The 12,735-nt window shown below is 36.1% G+C and overlaps 1 protein-coding gene across 1 annotated transcript in view; it reads left to right on the plus strand.

The window, feature by feature from the left end:
- The first annotated feature begins 12,550 nt into the window (after nucleotides 1–12,550).
- Nucleotides 12,551–12,735, plus strand: part of LOC120540827 (polycomb group RING finger protein 5-B) — a 107,826-nt gene continuing 107,641 nt past the window's right edge. Inside the window, exon 1 of the mRNA XM_039771927.1 lies at nucleotides 12,551–12,722. The gene's annotated coding sequence lies outside the window, so the exon portion shown is untranslated. The remainder of the gene's footprint in view (nucleotides 12,723–12,735) is intronic.

A 12,735-nucleotide genomic window follows, 5' to 3' on the forward strand; every position in this document is an offset into this window, starting at 1 on the left:
GAGGTCTGATTTTCACCATATACCTCTCAAATAGATTCTTCTGTTCAAGCAAACTTCAATGTCTCTGTAGCTCCTTTCAAATCAGCCTTAGACATCTTGTGCCATAGTGGTTGATGTGAACTTCTAATAGGTTGGCTGTGACCATGTATTTTAAGAATCAATCTGGGTATGTGAAATGTTGAAACTTTTTAATCTATATCTATTAAACATTTACCCTAGCTTTTTATTTACATAATATCTGATATTATCGCAAATTATGCAATATGCGATTAAACATAACTTTTTAATAAAAGAAATGGAATATGAATTCTCTTTTACTTTTGAAGAACACTTACAAGTACATTAAGAAAAACACATGTAAAAATAATTCTGAAAAAATAATTTTTTATGTCCAGCAAACACCTAGAATTGATTTTTCCTTTGTTTCATGTCATACTGCAAGAAGCACAACACTTACCATGCTTCTCTTTAAATTTTTATAAAACCATTTACTTCTTACTTTAAAATTGAAATGAAGTAAAAATGAGTACAATGAGATACTGTAAATGTCATTATTTTACTTACTAGATATATGTCTTATAAATGTAATTTAAGTCTGCACGTCAAGGTCCACATCTTCTTTCATTACCAAAAATGGCATACCCCTTTGTTTAGTCTTACTTAGAATTGTTTAGTGCATGGACATGTTTTGCATTACTGTGCGGCAGTTTTGAGGGATATGACTGCTTTCTTACTGACTGTTAAGTATTATTTCAATTAGAAATAGGCTAGGCTAGCAACAATTAAAACAAAGTACTGTATAGATAATATCGTAATGCATTAAGAAAGACATTATGTTCCTTACATTTAGAATTTTTGTTGAAAATGCAATGTTTTTGCTCCAAGATTTAGACTCATTTAGTGTCTTTCCCCGATAGGTTCTTTGGTTATCTGCACCGGAATGATTAAGGGCATATTAATGCTGATAAATTACAAGACATATAAGTATCAATATGAAAACACTTTGCTAATGTAAAATTATCTTTGATGTAAACCTAAGCATAAAGTGAGGCCTGTTTTACAGTATTTTGCTGAAAACAAGATATAAGGGATTTAAAAATGAAATTCTGCAACTATCACAGTGCAAACATTGTCAGCTTTCAACTTCATATGCCAGAAGTATGGACAAAGCTATGGTGCTTATAACATTCAGTACCCGTTTAATCATTTAAAATGTGTCAACAATTTATTTCTCTAGCTGATAACGGCAAAACAGATTACACTCGTCAGGTTTTCTCTTTTAGGATTATTAACATTTTCTGTTTAAACACATATTCATTTCATTGCAAATGTCAGTGTTCTTGTACTGTTTGCTTATTTGCTTTAAGCAATTTTATAACTTCAAACTTGCCATTATAAAGCCGTGTGCTCAAAGTGAGGCATAATATGTCACTGCATTTTCTTTTCAGTTATATTTGTGTCATTTGATTTACTATTTTTATTTGAGGGTATTTGCACAGACAACTTAATTACATAATATGTTTTTGAGATTAATAAATCTATAAAGACAAATATATTGATGTGGTAAACGAGACTCAACATGTTTTTGTTTTTAAGGTTAAGATTTATTTTAAACATGTCATTGAAAACACAGATAACAAAACTATGGAATTATTTTTCAGTTTTCATCTTACTGTTTGTCATATTTGTCATATTCAGTGATATGAGAACTTAGACTAAACTTGTATAATATGAACCACATGTACAATGACACTAGACTGTGGTGTCACATCACACATTGCTCAGACATGCAAGGAAGAATTTCACTGTATTCTGTACATATGACATTGCTACTACCACTACTACAACTGTGTAAATAAAAGTTTAAAGCTAATTAAATATTTGTAAAAACTGAAACTAACAATTGCATATTATCAATAGCCAGTATTATCTTACTAAAAAGTTTCAAATACCATTCCACATTGAGCAAGGGTGTAGAAAAATCCACAGAAAGCCTAATCCATTTGGAAAAAGGATAAATTTGTGATTAGGTGACCCATTAGCGATCTTTCATGAAGACATCTTATCCTGACCAATGTAAAGTAAAGCAAGGAGGAATGTAAGCAAAGCTCACTTTCAGAACTGTAGATGTGATATTAGAACATAAGAACGTTGGAAACACTTTGATGAGAACAGGCCATTCAAACCAACAAAGCTCATCAATCCTATCTACCTAATTTCTCCAAAATAACATCACATTGAGATCTGAAGGTCCTTGAATTCCTACTGCCAACAACACTACTTTTTTCCTGTATCCATGTTTCTCTGTGTGAAGAAAAACGTTATAACATTGTATAAAAATTACTTTGAACAAGTTTCCAACTGTGTTCCTGTGGTATTGTTTAACTAATTTTAAAGTAAAAGCTTGGATCCACTGTATCAGCTCCTTTCATAATTTTAAAAATGTTAATTCAACTCCTTTAATCCTTCCTCGTAGCTCATATCTCATAGTCCCAGAATCAGCCTAGTCGCTCTTCTCTGAACTTTTACTAGTGCTGCCATGTCTTTTTCACAACCTGGAGTCAATAACTGCACACAGTACTCCAAGTGAGGACTCACAAATGTACATATCTTAAGCATAACTTCTATTGACTTGTACTCTATACATCGTGCTATATAACCTGATGTTCTTTTTGCCTTTTTAATTATATGTATGTTAAAAGTGATGAGTCCATTATGACTCCCAGGTTCTTTCCATAAGGGGTACTTTCTTGCTTAGCTACCATTCCAAAACGTTCGGTACTCTCTGCAAACTTAACTGGTTTGCTATTTATATATATTGAAAATAGCAGTGGTCCTAGCATATAACCTTGAGAGACACTACTTTTAACATCAAATAATTCTGATAAGGTTCCAAAGTCCTTTGTTTCCTGCATTTTAGCCAATTTCACACCCATCTACACACTATGCCCTGAATTCCCACTTCTTTTAGTTTCATGCCCAGTCTCTCATGTGGGATTTTATCAAATGCCTTCAGAAAATCAAATAATTTCATGTGCACCTCTCTGAATAGTATGCTTTTGTTGCTTCTTCATAGAATTCCAGCATATTAGTAAAACAATATCTCCCTTGTAAACTGATCGGCCATCATCTTTATTCTGGCATTCATTTAAAATTTTTCAATTATTTACATGTTCAGTGACTTTGAATTGTACAACAATAAACTAATCCTAAGACAGTGTGTGCCATAGTGTGCATGAGTGGGCCTTACAATATACGCGTACCTGCTTGGTATGGTTCTGAATCACTTATCAAAATGTTTCTAAGACAGACTCTTGGAACTTGGTTTAAATGAACTGTGTTACTGTATGCCTAGTTAAACATTTTACTTTATGGTTGGTCACCTAATATCATTGTGTGAACTGGCCCCTATCAAATTCATTGAAGAATTTCAAGTTAAGGTCCTGATAAAAAGTTTTGCCAAAGTTTCTGTTTTACGATTATTCATACTTTGAAACTGTGGAAGGAATTAGAAGTTAACGGAACTACATCTTCTCAGTTATCCTAGGAAAGAAAATCTTTTTCGAGTTTCTCTGTATATGCCTTTCTTTGTGCTCCGGTTATCAGTTACTATCTTCAGTTTACTAGCAGTCTGGCTGAGTACTACTTGTTCAATAAATGGAAACAATGTACTTCAAGGCAAAGATGTCCTTCCTTGCTGCTTCAAAGCATGACAATCATGTATTTTAGATTATCCTATATAGGATCCAAATCACAAGTGTCATTAGGTATCCAGTTCTTTAGAGACTTTTGTTTTGACAATGATTTATGCACCATTTACTCTATCACAGTACATCTTGGAGCTGTAGAACATAAGCACACCTAAGTACCACTACGTTTAGAGTCACAGATTCACAAACATTAGATGTTAACAGAAATAACAGCACACCATTCAACAAACAGATATTTATTGACATGAATTGATTACATAATATTAGGACTAAAAACACTAGAAAATAAGAAAGTATAATGAGATATGTGCAAGCAAAGTGGCAGTGAAGACGAGGAAAACAAAACACTCCAGCTTACAAAGATTCTGGAGGGAAAAAAAAACAAAGGCCCTTCACTCTTGGGGGAAAAAAACTTAACAATTGGCATTCCATACAATACTATAAAATTTGTCTCTATATAGTGCTCCTCACTAAGTGCAGGTGCAAAGCTCTTCACAAATTCTCAGGTAAAATACAATGTAATGCAATATACTGTGGTGCTAGCACAATTATGGTGTTAAGTGCTTGACTCATGAGTGCTTCAGTCAATTGTTGAAATACTTATGGTACGTCAATTAACTACATCAGATAACAAGCTCTTTTTGCCATTTTCTTAATTATGAACACACTGATGAACAATATTCTGTCCTAAGCAGATCATTCTTCACAAATATGGTTCAAACTGATAGGTACACTGCTGTGTATACACCTATAATACAGAAATTTACATAACAATAAGATTTGTAAGCTATTTTTGAACTGTCAGTGTGAAATTATTTATGAGCCCTCAGATTAAATTCAGGAACAAAAAGAAGTCACAGGGGATGGAGATCTGGGGAATGCGGGTGGTAAGAAGCAACAACCACATTTTTTTTTTTGGTTAAAAATGTTTAATGATGAGCGGTCACAATTACTGAAAGTATCAGTGGTTTATTGTACACTAACAATTCAATCTGCACACACATCAAAACCTAACTTAACACCGTCCGTCATATTTTCTTATTTTAAAACTACTACACATGAGCACAGCATCTTTACCCAATAAGTACAGTGGCTGTCTAGGAAAATACAGTGATTGTGGTCTTGATGTTCGATATGACCTGACATGTTTTTTTAAGTTGTAGAACAAAAAAAACGCACACGGTTGTTGAATAAATATCAGAAAAATGTGTCTAAATTAGCTCAGCACAGTGCCACCTGGTAAACTGTACAACAAGACTCTAGGCACATAATACCCAGTGGCACAGTCGATAACTACACCCCACTCCAATGCTATTGACTGATTCCAGGAATTTTTGGTTTTCTCCTAAAAGTGTATGTGTGTACTTGTACATACTGTATCTGCACTGTTTACCATGTGAGCATGTTCAATCTCCTACTAAGGTTAATTTTTAAAAAGCCTCAGGTAAAAAACAGTTCTCAAGGCAGTCTGCATCCCTACTCAGAACGGAAAAAATATAACATCGCTTCCAGGTCGACCACAGCTCTGAATGACAGTGCAGGAAGTGGGCATCACTTGCCTACTAACCCTTGACATATCAACATGACTCAAGCAACTTCATGTGGTTTGACTATTTTTTCCTTTGTTATAAAAAATAACACAGGCAAATAGGCATAACAAGTTGGAAACAGAACAGCTACTGTAAAATATACACCGTACCTCAATAACATGACACTTCTGTAACAAGCAAGGAAATGCAGATAATGGAAATCAGATTCAGGGTCAGGGATTTGACTTGTGAAAATGTCAAAAGGGTTCAAGTCTCCTGAAAATTCCTTGAGAATACGTGGTACAAATGACCTCTCAACAGGTTCTTTCAAAGGTGGACCTGGAATACATTAGAAGAGCTGATTGTGCTTATCAAGCATTATAAAAGTACTCTAGAGCCTAGATTGAGAGACAGAGAGTATTCTGAACAAAAGAAACATATATAATCAAAATCAAAATGGGTAGAGCTGAATTATCATATTGTTTTCCAACTGCCGGAGGCTTGATGAGCTGTTTGGAAGCTGTAGTGTTTCTGCTGCTCCTTTTAACCACTGCTGTAAGTTCCTACATTTTATTGAGCATTTCGAAAGGACCTGGTTTGGTAAGTAATAATACTATTGTTACTACTCACTTAGTTGCAATATTTAGAAAAGCAGGTCATGGTTACCTGCATTCAATAAGAGAACTACTGCTATTCCTCTGCTGTCTTGTCAGTTACTTTCACTTGACACAAGACATGGTGATCATAGTCCTCTTTCTTTCTCTGTATCAGGTAATCCTGGAGTGCAACCAATTGAAATCAGAAACAGTAAAACTGTTGAGTTGACTGATTCTCTTGTAAATGAATCAATAATGTTTTTGGAGTGAAGTAAGCCATACAAGATGTGGCTACACAGTTCAAAGCAAGGGGTGCACCACCACTTAGCCTTACCCCAGAGCTTAGTAAGAGCACCAGCCACACTTTTGTGCAGCCTTGATAGAGCGGGTATGTCATATCCCAAGTTCCTATGGGACTTTGAGCTGCACTTTATAAAATTGTCTATTCTTTTCAAAAGACAGCAATGGAACTACTATTCCTTAAAGAATATCACAAATTCAGTACTCTCTGCTAATGGGCAGCCAACCATAGACCGGGGAACCCCTCTGCTCTACCCTTGGCCATTAAATGGGCTTTCACCTAGTCATGGTGTTACTTGGAATAAAATGCCTAAAATAAAGATCTTTATCTAAAATAATGTGTTTAACAAATAATAAAAGTAGGAAGGATAAAAGTGTCAGAAACAAAAAAATCAAGTGTAATACAGCACCTTCAATCCAATTATCTACTTATTCAAACCTGTAAGAGCCAATCCTTGAAAGTTAATGTTTAATGTTAAATTCATATAAGTGTTTGCTTAATTTTGATAAAATATAATGTTCTCATAGTTAATTACAATATGGTATAGCCATTTAACCCCTGGACGTTAACATGAAATAGACCTTTCTTAGCTATATTTGGGAAACAGAGTGTTATTTAAGTAAATTAGGAAACAGTCTTACTGCTAGTATGGAATTAGATATATTCACAAACAGGACATGGCATACAGTATTCTGATCATGCTTAGCATGCTTAACTTGCTTAATGTGCCACAAGTATGACTGTATGACCAAACTTAGAAAAATGAAGCAAAATATATTAGCCTTTAACAGAACTTTTCTTAAACAAGAACTTTTCTTTAATATAATTTTTTTCTCTATTTTTTGTGTGAACTGTTTTGCTTTGAATTTTACTATAACTTTTAACAATGAAGATACTTGGTCTGTGGAATTATTTGATATGCGTCTCACACTATTGCCAGAACAAACTAAAGGCTGCAGAACTTTGATAATTTGAGACAAACGCACCAATTTTTTTGTCAGAAAACTGTCATTGGAAGGCTTTGAACTGGAAACTACTATCTGAGGACTTGTCACCAAAAAAAAATGCTAAACTACTGCAAGATACTGTGCTCTTCTCTTCTACCTATGCATGACCAGAACTAAAAGCAAAATCTCCATACCTGAATTTAAGAGGATGTACGAGACTATGATAGAATATAAAGGTATCGCGGATGATTGCTTATGTTTTTTGCCTGAGATAAGGAAGCTTGACTTGTCTGTGTTGGTGGAACATTTCAATTGTGACATAGCTGCTGCCAAGAAGCTGTTTGCCTGGAAACATGCTGTCAGCTACTTGTGCATTTGTAAAGAGGTCCTAGTGGACCTCAAATAGAGTTTCATGGAGTGATCTGAGTACGGACTCAAATTCAAAGAACGTGCTTAAGGATTTTATAGATCATAAAGAAAAGGCAAGATCAGCTTTCCAATCTTATGACTGAAATCTAAAGCCGTAAAGACAATCCTACAAATGTTATCAAGATGTAACAGCTGTTTGAAATCTTTTGCGATACACACATTCAGAAATGAAACAAGATATATAAGCCTTAAACAAGAACTTTTCTTTTCTTTAATATCAATTTTTTTCTCTATTCTTTGTGTGAATTTTTCTAAAACTTTTGAAAACAAAGATACTTGGTCTGTGGAATTACTTCAACACATGTCACACTATTGCGAGAACCATCATATGAAGAAACTAAAAGCTGCAGAACTTTGGTAATCTGGGACAAACACAGCTACAATGCCCTTTATAAATCTTGCCATGCTGCTTTATTACAATTATGGCACTGCTGTATTCTAGCCTTCCAACTCCAAGTTGTCTGGATTAATGAAATTGGAGTAGATTTAAATCCAAGCAAGGTAACTCCAGGTCTCCTTGCCCATGTTGCCCTTTCTTTCCATAAAGGTCCATGGCCCTCAGGGTTTATGAAGCATAAAGGTCTCCAGTGTTCTCATCCTAGGCTTGGAGGAATGACATCCAGCTACTGGCTTTTTCAAAATGGCCATGTCTTTGAGTCAATGTTCAGACCGTTCCACTAAACAGATAGATAGATAGATAGATAGATAGATAGATAGATAGATAGATAGATAGATAGATAGATAGATAGATAGATAGATAAGATACTTTATTAATCCTAAGGGGAAATTCACATGTACAGAATTTGTAATCCCACTGCCTATTTAATACAATATTTCTAATACAATATATTTTAATCACAAAAAACTACAAAAAATGAACACCTGAGAAGAGTGGCCCATTCTAGCCACTGCCAGTCCTTATTACAGATCCTTTGGATAGGAGAATTTGTGGGGACTATAAGGTCACAATTAACCCATGACTAATTGTTGATTCCTACCCTATTCACTGTGCTCAAGATTTGTTTGTGAGACTTGATAATGGTAAAGAGAGAGAGAGAGATAGAGAGAGAGGTTGGAAGCATGCACTGATATACTGCGTTGCCACACCCACCACATGACAAATTACCTCTGGATCCCAAATTTGGACCTAAGTGCAGCCATGCCACCAACACCCACATTTTCCCTGCAAGTTGGAGGTCCCGATTGAAGGGCTGGATGCAGGTTAACAGTTTAGTAAAATTGATTTAGCACAAGCATATCAGCAAGCTAAACTGGATAAGGAAAGCAAGGCATATTTAAATATTAATACATGGAAGGGACTGTTCCAGGTGAACAAATTACCCTATGGAGTAGTCTGTGCCCCTTCCATTTTTCTGTGAATAATAGACAAATTAAATGGTTTGAAAGGAGTGATCTGCTATTTGAATGACATATTTGTTACTGGGCTTGACCAGGAGGCACACTTAAAGAATCCAGAACCTCTGGGTTTAATGTTAATTCAGATAATTGCTCACTGTTTCAGAGTCAGACATCCATCCATCCATTATCCAACCCACTATATCCTAACTACAGGGTCATGGGGGTCTGCACCAACACCAGATGCAAGGCAGAAAACAAACCCTGGGCAGGTTTCAGAGTCAAGTGAAGCATTTAGGGCACATAATTATGGAAAATTTATTCCCAACCTTTTCATACTTGTGAAACCCATGACAGAGTTACTGCAGAAGGGACAAAAATGGTTGTTGTCAGACCAGGTGCATTCATTCAGCTTTTGTAAAAACCAAGCAGCAACTGGTTCATTTTGATCCAAGCTTGCCTGTGTCCTTAACCTCTGATGCTCCCCTATGGTTTGGGAGCTGTTCTTGCACAATAGTACATAGATGGCACAGAGAGCCCCATTGCATATTGTTCTTGGAAACTCAGTTAGGCTGAGCAAAATGATTCGAGATCAAAAAGGGAGGCACTTGCTATTGTTTTCAAGCTATTAAAATTTCATGAATATCTATATGGCATAGAAATTGAGTTAGTCACTGATCAGAAGACTCTGGTCAAAATTTTAAGTCCAAAATCTGCAATCCCCACTTTAGCTGCTGCAAGACTACAAAAATGGACATTAATCTTGGCATCTTACCAATATGAGATTCAATTAAAAAAAACTGCCAAGCATGGGAATGCTGATGCGTTATCAAGACTGCTGTTAAACGTGATTGGTCCAAATTCAAATTCCGAATACAAAGTGTCTTTCTTAGATGGTCCTCCAGTTTCAGCAGCAGATATTGCTCAAGTGACAGCTAGAGATTCAGTTTTGAAGAAGGTGAAATTCTATACACACAGAGTGTGTGGCCGGAGCATCTAAGTGAGGTTGAATTGAAGCCATATTTTCAGAGGAGAACAGAGCTAACAGTATCGAACAACTGAGTAAACTGGGGGCTGAGAGTGGTAATTCCAGGATTGTTACATAGTACCCTTCTGGACAAGTCACATGGGGGAACACTCAGGAATAGTAAAAATGAAAGTGTTAACCTGGACTTGTTTTTGGTGGCCAGATTTGGAAAGGCAGATAGAGGAGATGATGGCTGTATGCAGATTCTGTCAAGAAAATAGGAATCTGCGAGAAAAAGCATGTGTACATTCTTGGAGTTGAGCAGAAAGACTCAGGCAGAGGATTCACTTGGATTTTTTGTGAAAAAAATGGACAGATATTTTCAGTGTTGGTGGATGCCTATCCTAGGCGGGTCAAGATTGAAAAGATGAATGCCACTACTACCACTGGATTGGTTAATATTTTAAGAAAACAATTTGCTGCCAATCAATGGTTTTCTGGAAGAGACAGTATCAGACAATGGTCCACTAGTTAAGTGAGATGAATTTGTTGAGTTCCTTAGACTAAATGCAGTAATACACAAGACTTCAGTGCCTAATTGACCTGCACAACGTATGGTGCAAACATTCAAATTAGAATTGGAAAAACAAACAGGGTGACACAGATCATTAAAGCAAAAGATAGCTAATTCCTTGTTTGGTTTTGCTTCATCCTGGGAATTACGTCAATCTGCATCCTGCCCTGCAAGCAGGTCCTCCAACTTATAGGGAAAACTTGGGGGTTGGTGGCAGGATTGGCACTCCAACCTCCGTAAAAAAACTCAACTGTTCCAGTGTGGTGCTGAGGTGTCATCTGTTGCACCTAGGTCCCATTTCAGGGGATTTGTCGTGTGGTGGGTGCAGCAACACGCTATCAGTGAATGCTCCCAACCTTATTGTACCACACCTCATGGCACAACTGCCTTGCCAGTCTACTAGCCAGACACAGTGGTCTGTATGATTTATTTTAATGAATTGTAAAGTCTAAAGATTTTTGGTAGGTTGCTAGCTATGTTCATACTGTGAAGTTTGTAAACCTGGAAATCTCCCAGAGATATATTAGGTTAGGTCTCCCTTATAGTTCATACTGTATAAAATGAGTCAGAATGGCTTTTTCACTTGGGAAATGGCCTGTTTTACACCATCTACAGTGTTGTATTCCTTATGGTTTATAAAATTCAAATAACAGTGTCAAATATTGTTCCTGATGCTTAAAACAAAGACGGGGATACCAGCATGACTTCATTACTCTGAAAGAATCTGGGTCTGGTAAAGCACTGCATTATGACATTAAATAAAGTTGAAATCCAGCACTAGCCAACAACGAGCAGACCAATGTCAAATATTTAAAAAAGAGAGTTAGACTGAGTTTACTGTATGTTACAAAAATCAGATTGAAATTGGGCTTACTAATGGTATAGTGCAAGACTGGCACGCTTTACTTTTTTCATTTTTGCGTATTTTCTGAGGTTTGTTTTTTAATCATTATATAGAACAATTCAGTATATGTGCATACTTGCCTCAAAAAAGATAAAAAGAAACCAAAATAAATTGTTTAGCAGTTCATCATTTGCTTAATAAGTTTAAGAATGCATGAAACACAATGGAAATCCAATGTTAGCCAATGAAAAACATTTGAAAAATAGGTTTCTTTGACATTCAATGTGTTTTTATTGCGTATGCATCACATTTCAAACTGATTTCCTGTATGATGTTAATATATTCCTCCTCTGTTCCTGTGGGTGTCCACTCATACAGTACTAAAAAAACTGCAATGAGATTAATTTGATGCCAGTTTTTAACTACTTATTGACTATGAAACCTGGTTAAACCATTTTAGGGTTGTGGGAGTACTAAAAGTTAGACAGGAATTCACTCAGGACGAAAAGACAGGACACAAAGTACACTTGTTCATATAAGTCTGTCTGATAAGCATATCTTTGAATGTGGGAGGAAAGTCAGAATACCATGGGGAAAGTCCACAAAAACACAGGATGTGCAAACTGCACACAGACAGCAACCCAAATGGGAACTGAAGAAACTGTAGTACTGTACTAACATCTGTGTGGCTCCACTCATCAGCAGCTTGGACTCAAAATATTTGTAATTCTTTCCTTTGGCATTTTGTTCTTGGAAGCTTTATAATGTAATGGTGTGCTCTTTGAAAGGTGCCACAGCCTATATAATAAAGTTCAATTAGTTTTTTCAAAATTGAATAATCAAATATGTGTTACCATACAATGCTTTGTTTTTTTAAAAAATAGTTTGCTTTACCAATTTCTGTTATCTTGTGATTAACTGTTGACTGTAATGGCAATATGTTGATATCAAATAACCACGAGGAAAACTAGCTAAAAATGAGCATGTGTTGTAAGAGTTATAGTAATGGTAATGAACAAAATATATTAAAAAAAACCACGTGTTGTCTTGAAATTAGTTTTCTTGTTTAACGCATTGAGACATCATTCTATAATAATCGGGAAATTCCAGAAAAATGAATGATGTTATGAAAACATATCCGACTAAAAATAACCCGTTACTACAACTCCCAGTTGTGAAAATCATTCACGTTCCATTTAGTACGTATGGCGGAAAAACAACATATGTAGGGGGTTCCACTCCTAAAACACTACAAAAATATCATAGTACCGCGTTTGGCCCGCATGACGTTAGCGGCAACTTCGTTCATCGCGGCACGCCAGAGTATTGTCGTCCCACGTGAAAAGGCACGCGCCCGCAGCCCGTGGGGCGCGCCAAGCGGAGTCCCGAGAGAAGCGGCCGCCCGAGAAGGAGCAGCGCTCGGGCGAAATTTGGATGCTTACGGAACGGCTTATGTAACGATCCGCCCGGTACGCTGATCTT

Source organism: Polypterus senegalus, chromosome 1 (genome assembly GCF_016835505.1).
Source record: "Polypterus senegalus isolate Bchr_013 chromosome 1, ASM1683550v1, whole genome shotgun sequence".
NCBI classification, from domain to species: domain Eukaryota; kingdom Metazoa; phylum Chordata; class Cladistia; order Polypteriformes; family Polypteridae; genus Polypterus; species Polypterus senegalus.